Below are 11,297 nucleotides of genomic sequence, written 5' to 3'. Positions count from 1 at the left end.
GCATTAAACAAGCCTTTACCTCCATGTACATCCCAAAGTACACCAGCATACAAACAACAGCTGGATTATTTGCTGTCTGGGGGGCAAATACCAAGTCACTCAAAACCACCTTTAACTCTTTAACAACACAATCTGACTATAAAGCCCAGCAGTCAAGAATAGCATCTGGCTCCAAAACATATTCCACAGTCCAGTGGCACAAAAGAGCTTCGGGAACAGGCAAGCTTTTGACTAGACACCTGAAGGAAGAACATGGTGGTGTATGTATGAATGCAAGTATCTCAAACCTTCTGTGCCCAAACCACAACAGCTTGTATGTAGATTCACTGAAACCCAAGTGATGGCCATGGAGCTTCCAGCCCTAAAGCTGCATCCGTGGCCTGTTAGCTTATGCTACATCTGGACCATGATGAATTTATATCCCACCAAGAAAACAGACATTGTTCTATAGTTATAAGACAGATTTTATTTCACATTATGAGGCAGGATGTGCTGAAGTCCTCTATTATGCACAAGATTTTTAAACATGTAGGTTTCTTACCCTGGCTTATCAAGTCCAATTATAGCTTGGCATCAGAGATGCTGCACGCCCACACTGTCATTGACTTAGATTAGCAGTCTGAAATCCAGTACTTCTGAAAAATCAAACCTTTTGTGTGACATGCAGAAGAGTACGAAATACTTCTGAAAGAACCCTTATATTGTTGTGTGTATGTAGTTCACAAACCCTCAGAAATACTTATCTGTTGGTATTTCCCCATAGCCACCATTTTCTGAGTTGAATCATGTTTCAGTGGGACAGCACCTTTCTCTCTGCCTGCACTTGAAACAGAACCTGTATGGTTTCTTGCTCTTCAGGTACCCATAATGAAAAGACAATTACCTATTTATAGCATAATATTGAAAATACCCCCAAACTATAACAAAGCCTTAAATACATCTTTTCTTTCCCATTTGTGAAAGTGCATTTCTTTCCCACTTAAGACTGTAAGTGCATTTGGCCGTAGTGCTCAAACAGGAAACAAAACCAGCCAGGCAGAGGCAAACCTTCACAAACAATGAGTTTCTCTTTTGTGCCTTAATATTCAGTTCTTGGTGAGCTCCCCTAACAAAGTCTGTTCTAATCATTGCTGGAATCAGCACAGCAGCGACTGCTAAACACAGTCTTTTCCCCACCCTCTCTGCACTAGGCAGACAGGGTTTTTCATTACATATATCACTTCCCACTTGCTGCAGTGATTCCACAAAGACAGGAGGATTTAGAAAGCTAATGAATGGGGGTGGGGAGCAGGCTAGGACTGGAGCTTCAGTTCTAATGTCTAAAGCTAGATACCACGACTGGCTTCACACACGGGGCACTGCCACCGATTTCATTTTCATTGCATGGCACTGACAGGCTTTGACAGGCAAATCATTCATCTCAAGTTAATAAATCAAAGTAAGGAGTGGGGGTAGGGGGATTCAGTGCTACAGGATTTAGGACAATGCTCACTGGGCATTGCCTTGCCCTGACTGTTACTGTGCTGCAATCACAGCAAAATTATTTATCTTTTAGGTGCTAATTAAGCGCAGAAGAGAAGAAGAATAGGTTTGGTGTGAAAATACCTTAGCATCTAGGGACCATTTGCTACATCATAACGAGATGCCATAGCTGCCATAGCTTGGTATGTCTACAAGTCTCTTGCTGCTTTATTATTAGGCAAAAATCTCATCTTGCCACTTAACTGACATGAAGTTAATAGTTTATAAGTAAGATGAACCTGAAAGAGGGAAAAAACATCTCCCCTCACACCCCTTCCCAAGCTGTCTCCTAGCACAGAACATTCTGTTTCACTGGTGTCAGTACCTTGGTATTCAGCACTTTGGTACATCTAACCCTCCTTTTGCAGACATGTCATCAATACTGCCTGCCACAGGGGAGAACAGGCTATTCTGATTACAAAATGCTGGTTCTATAAATCTGATCATTTTAATGATAAACCAGGATATTTTAGGCTTTCTTGTCCCTGAAGAACCAAGAACAATTGCAGATTGATTGGGAACTAATTAAGGACCTTAGAGCTGTAAGCTGTGAAAATCATTTCTTTCTCTTAGGAAAAAGAAAACAAACACAAAAAAGGGTGAATTTTCTGGTTCTTAACTCTCTACAAAATAATTCAAGGTGTGGGTGAAGCTGGTAATTCAGATCTGGGACTTCAACTTTCTCCAACCATAGCAATCAGATCCTCTCATGACCCCTGTCATCAGCACATCATGAGGAGGGGCAAGAAAATGCTACCTCCACGAAAACCAGCATACCACTAAGCACAAGCAGCTCTGGTCCTTTGTGGAAGCTCTCTGCAATAGCTTAACACAAGTTAATAAATGCTAGTTACAGACAGTGGGCCTACTTTAGTCCCAACTGCATCAATTCCCCTTTAATGCAAGATCTGGGACAGTGGAGAAGCCCCAAGGTCTGGTACAGACTTCGAGAAGATGTTGGCCAGCAATCCACTCCCACAGTGGCAGCTGAACACTGCCTTAAGAGCTGAATGGAAACCACACAGGTTTGTTGATGTCCTTTGCTTTATGTCTAAGGACAGCCTAATCCCTGCAACTGTATGCTGCTGCCAGTGCTCACTTAATAGGCTCCTGTAGTGAATAACATCATGTGCTCTGTCAATTATTAATAATGAGACAAGCGTTTTCACATCAGAATGCCACCCTGTAACGTGACGAGCCTGTATCATATTAGTGTATCAAAGCTCCAGCTCGTAACATTACCAGTTTACTAAGCGAACTTTGAACGAGACTTATTCCCCAAACACTCTGCTGAGTCCTCATTTTCATGAATTTTGTAAACAGAAAAGGTCCTTTTCTTGGCAAGATTCTTAGAATATGGTCTGTATTTTCAGTGGTTGATTTACCGCTACATTGCATTTATTCTAACACACCATTGATCCCCTGTCTCATACATCAGATTTAGTTACTTTTCTATTGTATAATTTCTAGGCGACAGTGGCTATCCAGGACAGAAAGAGCTGATGGATCTAATTTGATTTTGCCCTTATACCAGCAGAAGTTCACTTACTAGCTCACTTACTCAGAATTCATTGATCACTGCAAGGTCTACTGGGATTGTGAAATCTCATTCTCAGTGTCTTTTCCAATTGTCAAAGCACAGACTCAATACTGCATCTGACATCCCTGCAGCCTGCCTCATTCCGCATAACACAGCAGTCAGCCATGGGGTTACAGTCAATGATGGGGCTCTCATAAAGGATGACAAGGCTAACTCTAACTGACTTCAGACATGGCAAAAAGGTAGATCTTTCTGAAAGGTGCGTTCACTGATGATAAGCAAGGGCCAGCTCAGTGGCAACCATATCTTTAAATAAGGGAAAGGAAGAACCGGGAAAGGGCAATGTGGGACAGAAAAGGCAATAGTAAAGGAAGAAGAAATGTCAGGAGGAGTTTTACACAAAGATCCACATGTCTAAAATCAAAGAAACTGTACTACTTAGCATAGCGAGATGACTGAGGTTCTCAATGACTTCTTTGCCTCAGTCCCCACTGGCAAGCACTCTGACCACACTGTACAAGTCTTTGTAAGGTGGATGCAGGGACTGTGAGAATGAAGACCTTGGGCCCACTGTAGGAGAGGATCAGGTTCAAGATCTTAGGAACCTGAATGTGCACAACTGCAAGAGTCCTACAGCTGGGCTTGGAGCAACCTGCTCTACCGTGAGGCATCCCTGCCCATGCCAGGGGGTTGGAACCTGATGATCTCAAGGTCCTTTCCAACCCAAACCATTCTATGATTCTATTAATTCTTTCATCTGTGCTGTTCCTGGCCAGATAACATCCTGTGCACAGCCCATTCAGTTCAATGGCAAGACAGCAAACCTCACAGAGGATACTGTCAGAACAATAATCACTTTTAAAGTGGTTGTAAAGATCTTTTAGTCACTAAGTGCACAAGAAGAGGCAAAAGGAGGTTAATGAAACTTCAAGAACTGTTTGTATTCAGTGAGGTTACTTTGACTTGACTTCCTGAGAGGAGATAAGGTGGAAAAGAAGATATTGGGAAGGCAGATGACATTTAAAAGAAGCAGTATTAAAGTTCTCCATTACAAGAATAAAGACAATTTTGTCAACAGTAAACACATTCATCTTCATCTGGGAGAAACAACTGATAGTTCCTGTTACCCAAGAGAATTCTAAACCTCAGCTACCCTGTGCACCTACGGAACAATTTGCAACCATGCATCAATATTCAGGTTACCAGTTTTGGAACAAACACATCACCAAATATGAGTTTCAGAAACAAATGTTAGAATGGGAACAGAGCTGCTTTAATCACAAATTGCTTTCTGAACACATTCAGCAGTCTCATTTCAAACTGTTTGAGCACCTGAGCTTCCATTTCCGCTTTCTGGATAATATTCACCAACCTAAAGGCAGCCAGCTATGCTGGGTAACTTTCCTCTGCTGTGCATTGTTCATTTTCTCCTTTTCTGCTCATTCTTTAGATGACATGAGGGTATTTTTCTCTCTACATGCTTGAAACCCATCCACAGTCCTCAGCTGCCACATCCTTTCATAATCTTGTTAATATTCAAACAGGCACTAATGTTGCTGTGCTCCATTAAGAGACTTGGTCAACAGTTCCAAAAAAGCAAGAGTACCAGGGGAAAATGATGGGGAATTACATAGCCAGTAACATGGTACTGAAAACCCCTCGTTTGGTTTGCAGACCATAATACTTACATTTACAACTGTTGCTTTATTTTCAATGGCATTTTACTAAAGCGAAGTGGAAGTGTAGCTTCTGAAGCAACAGCTGAAGCCTCAGAACAGAGGGTGAGTGATCCCGTGCTTAACATCACTACTCAGAGCTATGATCATTCACTATTTTACTACAAACACCTTGTGCAACCTTAGTCAAGTTGCTTAGGGGGAGGTTTTGTGGCTTAATCCCCCATCTCTGAGATAAGCATGACTTAGCCTCGCTATCTCACCGGCACACAGTGAGGATAAATACATTAAAGAAGAATTCATGTATCACAATATAGTGAGAGGAGTTCAATACCCTGAAGAGGGAGTAATTTATCTTTTTGTCTCCTGGATCAAGTACAGTTTCTAGGTGCGTGCAACAGGAAAAGCCTAATCTATTAATACATAGAGAAAGCAAACTATCTTCAGCCCTACATTCCTGTATATGAAACCATGAACAGAAACACACATGTGTAGGTATAAAGTGGAAACGCTGGAGTAGAAAAGAACAGAGTTTTCCTTTACTGAAACAGGCTTAGGACAGGGAGCGGAATGACGAGCTAGACAGAGAAATCAGTTGATTCCAGCAGAGTAAAGCAGAAAACACAACAAACCCAAACAAATGTACATCAGGTTCATATATAAACTAGATATAGAAGTATTTAGACAGGCACATTTTTACAACCCTCCTTCAAGTTATCTTGTATAAGGAATACACTGTAATTTACTAGCATATGATTTATATACTGTTCCCAGGATGAAACCTCCACGTTTCTTACTCCAGGCTACCCTCCCCATAAAATAGATTTATTAGAGTTTAGCAATGTTAAGGGGAAAAGTGAAGGTAATGTCTACAATGGGAGGTGTCCCTGTCCATGGCAGGGGGGTTGGAACTAGATGATCTTAAGGTCCTTTCCAACCCATTCTATGATTCTATAGCTCCCATTAAAAAGCCACTCATACGTTTCCTAGTGATTACAGAGCAATATGCTTATAAAAAATGAGTTTTCACCAAATATTCGAAATTATAGATTTAGTCAGAGTCCCAGAGAAAAAAAATCAAACTTGTAAATTATGCAGATTATACATCCAATAAAATATTTATTGGCGCACAATGTATATCGTTAACTGTGTTGACTACTTTTCACCAAGGTGCCAGAGGAATGAGGAATTAACCCATGTAGAATATAAAACAGGCTTTCTCCAAGTCCTAGAGCTAGTTCATGAGCATACAAAACAGATTGTATGCAGAGCTGTAATATAGAAATTCTTCAGTGAAGAAGACACTGGAGCTGAATACCTGACAGCAGAACAAAACAGAGAACAGCATTAAAGCCGTGTAGCTGAGGTGCTGCATGCAAATGCAGGAAGACCTGAATTAGTAATGTTGGAGATCTAGCTATAGCAGACAGTGGCTGTGTCAATGAATGTTTTAATGCTATCTTGCTAGTCTAAGGACTACCAAGTAACTCAGCTGGATGGAATTCTGGAAGTTCAGGGAATATGTGGTCTAAAAATCCCTTTGGCTTTCTATAAGCAAGTGAATATTTGAATAGCCTCCTTCTCTGAAACTCTATCAACCGGCCTGTGAAAATCACACATGTGGCTTGAGGTGCACGTTCTTGTTTTCAGCATTAATCAGAATCACAGCCAACCCCCCACTGTCTATCATTTATTCTTTCTCAAAGTGCACATGAATATTCATCTTAACTGCAGCTACAGGGCACCAGACAGCAGCAATGCTATAAAAGGGAAAATTGAGAACAAATTCAATGTGAAAAAATCCTCTAGTTACTTTGCACCTTAATGCTGTGACTTCAAATGCACCTCTTTGGCACCATATTCCTTGTCCTCTGCATTTTGAGATGACCTTTACCACATTCTAATGGGACTTAGGCTATCACTCAGGCTGTGGAAATCTCCTCATAGAAGGTGTTTCCGCCTTGCCCATTCCCAAATTACTATTGTTAAAAGAATAAATATACCAATAACATGGAGTGAGGGGATTCATCTTTCTCTCTTGTTTAGCTTTTTCCTTACCAGTCCTTCACACAGACTACACCAGGCTTAGGAATGTGATTACAGCCAAAATACACTCTGCCTCACTCTCCATAACCCTTCTCCTCAAAGCAACATGGTGCTGAAGATTGGGCAGGGAAAGCAGCTCCCTCACAGGACTTGGGATTTAACTGCTTAGCCATCTTTCTCCTCTCACCCTAACTGGCTGCACTGCTTGATACTGAATACCACAGATTTGATATCGAATACCGCAGATTTTGATACTAGATACTACAGATTTTACTATTAAATACCACAGATTTGCCAATAAAAGTATGCCAAATATTTCAGGATTAAGCTATCCTAAAGAAACTGGTCCCTAAATTACACTGCTTCATGTTGAAAGGACGATTACACCAGGCAGTGTCAGAAAGCCCTTGGAGAAACGTGCTTGCTTTCTTACCCCAGCCACTTTCTGAAGGAGAGGATAAAACAGGTGGGATTGACTGACAAACTCAGGTTAGGTGTTCTCTTCGGCTCTTACAGTCACTGTGGTTTTATATGCTCGCTCTGACAGCACTTGGTACCTGCTCATTTCAGAATCCCTTTTGATTTACACTGAAGCAGCAGGATTATCCCATCAACCAGCATGAACGTGATACCAAACACTGCTATTGTCTGCGTGCCCCTGGTGTGCAAGGCAGGAGAGGGGAGCACATGTACACCTGGATGAGAAGAGCTCTATTTCAACATCTTTCTGCTTAGAGAGACTAACAGCTTGGAATCACACTGAGGACTGCGGGGCTGGATCCAAAAGACTGGAAGTCTCAAAGTTTAGGTTCCTAAATCAACATTTGAGATGCCTAAAAAACAACCATCTTGTGAAATATAGACTGTGAAGAAGCTTTCCTGAGGCCAGTCAGAACTCCAGTGCATTCAGTATTTCTGGATGCACTTTGGCACCTAACTCCCAAGTTCCTGGGTTTAGAAATCCTGGACTAGAACCAAACCCATCGTGACATTTCAATGCAGTGCAGAGCAGAAGAAGGTTACTGCTGTGGAAGGAGCTGCAGATAAAGATGGGCAAAGCATAGGAAATATACAGCTTGTTCCACATGCAAAGCAGAAGACTTAAAAATACCATCTAGAACAAAGATCGAAGATTCCTGGTGGCTCAGCCATGCACGGCTGTGGAAGGAACAATGGGTTTATAAAAGAATAAATGAAATATTAGGCAGCTGGAGCCTAAAGGTTATGGAGCTTCCCAGGGAAAGACTTTGTTGTTGTTGTCTTTAGTTTTGAGCATGTTTCCTTCATGAGGCTTGGTCAGAGGCTCCATTATGTTTTCCAGGTAGATTTTATTACTGGGAAAGGAGTGATATTTTCCTTATTCCCCTGACTTGAAGGGCAAAAACCTGATGTTCAGTTAAACCATGGCCAGACCTGTGTTAGCAAACAACACTCCACAACTCTTGTCCTTAACAAACAATTCAGGCCACAAGCCAGAAGAGCTTTCATTGTCATCCTCCATAAAATCTTTCTTTCACCCAACTCATTTCCCAGTGGAAAGGAAACCAACAGCTGAGTTATTCTTTTTTTTTCACCTTTCTTCTATATTCTTTCTAGCTTAGATTTTACTCTCTGAAGATCAAAGCTTACTCCCCATTTCCATATAAAAGTACGGTGAGGTGGAGCTTTACAAAATAGAGGCTCATTTACACGAAACAATTTACCTCAGTAAATGCCTTTACCAAGGTGTTTTCTTCCTCAACTCCTGCACAGCTTCCTTCCTAGCCACAAACAGTACTTAAGTGTGTGGCATCTCCTCATGCACATGGCACTGATGTAGCCACGTGAGCTGAGCTGGTCTCAGTAAGAAGTGCTGTAGCACGTGGTGTGATTTTACATGTCTGTTTTGTTTCAGTATCTGGAATGGGTTGCCCAGGGAAGTGGTGAATGCTCCATCCCTGGCGGTGTTCAAGACCAGGTTGGATGAAGCCTTGGGTGATATGGTTTAGTGTGAGGTGTCCCCGCCCATGGCAGGGGGGTTGGAACCAGATGATCTTGAGGTCCTTTCCAACCCTAACTTTCTATGATTTTATGATTCTATGATAACAGAAAAGAGTTATCCAAATAAAAACAGCAAGCAAATCAATATTTGGAGTCAAATTCTCATACTTATTTTAGGCTGCTCATCTGAAGCTATGGGAATGGTTGCATGGACTAAAGTCTGTATGCACCCAGAAACACAGTTCACTTTTGAAACCATGTTCTCCAGGGAGCACTAGCAGTAGATGTCAGAGATCTGTGGTAAAGAGAAGCTTGTTAGTTTAAAGGCTGAGAAAAAAACTCATATGGGAATATGTAAGGAAATGTGAAGCCAGAAGATAAGGCTTCCTTTTATTAGGAAAAGAGACAACCAACTGCCATAAAAACACCCCTTCTCTTCATGGGAATGCAGCCAGGAAGCTCTCTGCCACAGCTCCCAGTGAGATTCAGAGATCCCTACTGGGGACATCGCTACCAGAAACAACAGTTCATTCCCCATGGTTTATTCAATGCAGCAAAACCCTATTACTTTTATCATTATCCCATTTGTTCTTTAAAGTAGCATAAACCTGCAGAGATTAGTGTGAAAGTTGTTAAAGTATTATATAAAATGTTCCTCTTTGGAAAAGCAAGCATCTGGCCTCAGGGAAGACCTGAGCGAGAAGCAATGGAAACAAACGCCTACCAGGCTTGCACAGAGCTTTCTTTAAGGATCTATCTAAATAACTATAAGAATCATCTTTAAATTACTATGAAATACAGCAGAATTGCTTCTATTCTCAAATAACTATTTTTCATGATGTTAAACAGTACAATAAGCTGGATAGCTCTTACCTGTCTAACTGATGAGATGACGATATGCCATTTATTATTGAGAACGTATACTGTTGCTTTTACAAGCTCCAGTTTTCCAGTTAATCTCAGTTCAGGATACCAGTCTTCACTCAATTCCTACCATATTCAATTCCTACCAGCTATTAGGACAGATTTTACATCTGCAACAGGTTGAATTGCAACATACTTGGTATATTCAAGTTCTTGTTAAGAGAAGTTTTTCATAGTGATACAGAAAGTACATATTTTTTTCCAAAAAGGATGTCCATACACACACATATATGTACATAGATTACATATCTATTTATATTTTAGATACATATAAATATCTATTTATATATTTCTACATAAAGAAACAATATTAAAGAGCTCCATTAAGGGCAATGATACATTTACATCTCAACTCAGGACAGGCTCAGAATGAAAACAAAGGATAAATGATATAAAAGAACTGAAAAACAGCTTAATGAGAGGTAGATAATTCTCACTTTTATGGAAGATACGGAGTTGTTTTTTTTCCATACAACTGACTCAGAATAGATGACTTCAGGTATCTTGTTAAAAACAGACGAGAAAAACACTGCCTGTTGTTGACAGATGCAAATACTGAATCTGATTCAAGCAGATGATGATACTCCAACAGGGTAAATTAGCACAAGGAGTTATTTTCCTATAATTTAAAGAAGGTCTGTTATTTCTTGCTAAATTTACCATGAAATAGGCAGGCACGTATATACAAACGTAAATGCATCTGCCAACACCAAGAGCAAGGTTCTCCTAGGCTACTACAGCAAGGTTCAGACTGGATGACCCAGTACTCCAGCTGCTTGCCCATATTCAAATAGCAATTTAAAGCATTTGAATAAATAAAAGCACACGAACAGCTAAAAGTACATGTTCTCACTACTCCGTACAGATCCTGGTCATGCATGTACATACTCTGCACTACCAAATGAAAAGCAACCATGGTTCACCCTCAGTTCTGACTTTGCTGCGCAGTTTCATGCTATCGCTCTGAGACACAAGACAGATGGGATAGAGAGATCTGAAGTGTTACAAATAAAACCTAAAATTGAACTTTTAAATATTCATTCTGAACTATAAAGAGAGCCGTGGCTTTTGTGTGCTACAGATGGCTTGGAAATTCAGCACAAACAAAGGATCAATTTCTGAATACTCATAGCTGCCCTACTAGAGTAGCTGGAGGCCCAAAACTCCAGGGGTTTGAGATGATTCAACTAGATCCTCTTACCTGCCAAATTTCATCAAAGCAACATTGCTTTTACCATCTTATAGGGATGAAAGTGTGAATAGGATAGGGTTTTTTTAATGAAATGTGGCCTGCCTAAGCTTGAACAAAAAATTACAATATGAATGGGAAGTGCAAGGTAGAGAGAAAACTGTCTTTTTAGCATTGTGTAAGGTGAAATCTGTACTTTTTATAGATTGAAAGATTAAACAGAAATATTTTGTGTATTTGGATAAATGAAGGAAATAAAACAAAAAATAAGCATAATAAAAATCCCTGCAGTCATAATCGATGAAGAACTGCTGACTGATTGCCAAGTGTGGCCTTAGGTTTAAATCTAAGAGAGACACATGTGTTTCTTTGTAAGGTAGCAGGGCACGACCTCATCAATCAGAGATTATCCTCTGCATAA

Source organism: Melopsittacus undulatus, chromosome 6 (genome assembly GCF_012275295.1).
Source record: "Melopsittacus undulatus isolate bMelUnd1 chromosome 6, bMelUnd1.mat.Z, whole genome shotgun sequence".
Lineage (NCBI taxonomy): Eukaryota > Metazoa > Chordata > Aves > Psittaciformes > Psittaculidae > Melopsittacus > Melopsittacus undulatus.
This window is presented reverse-complemented; position numbering follows the sequence as displayed.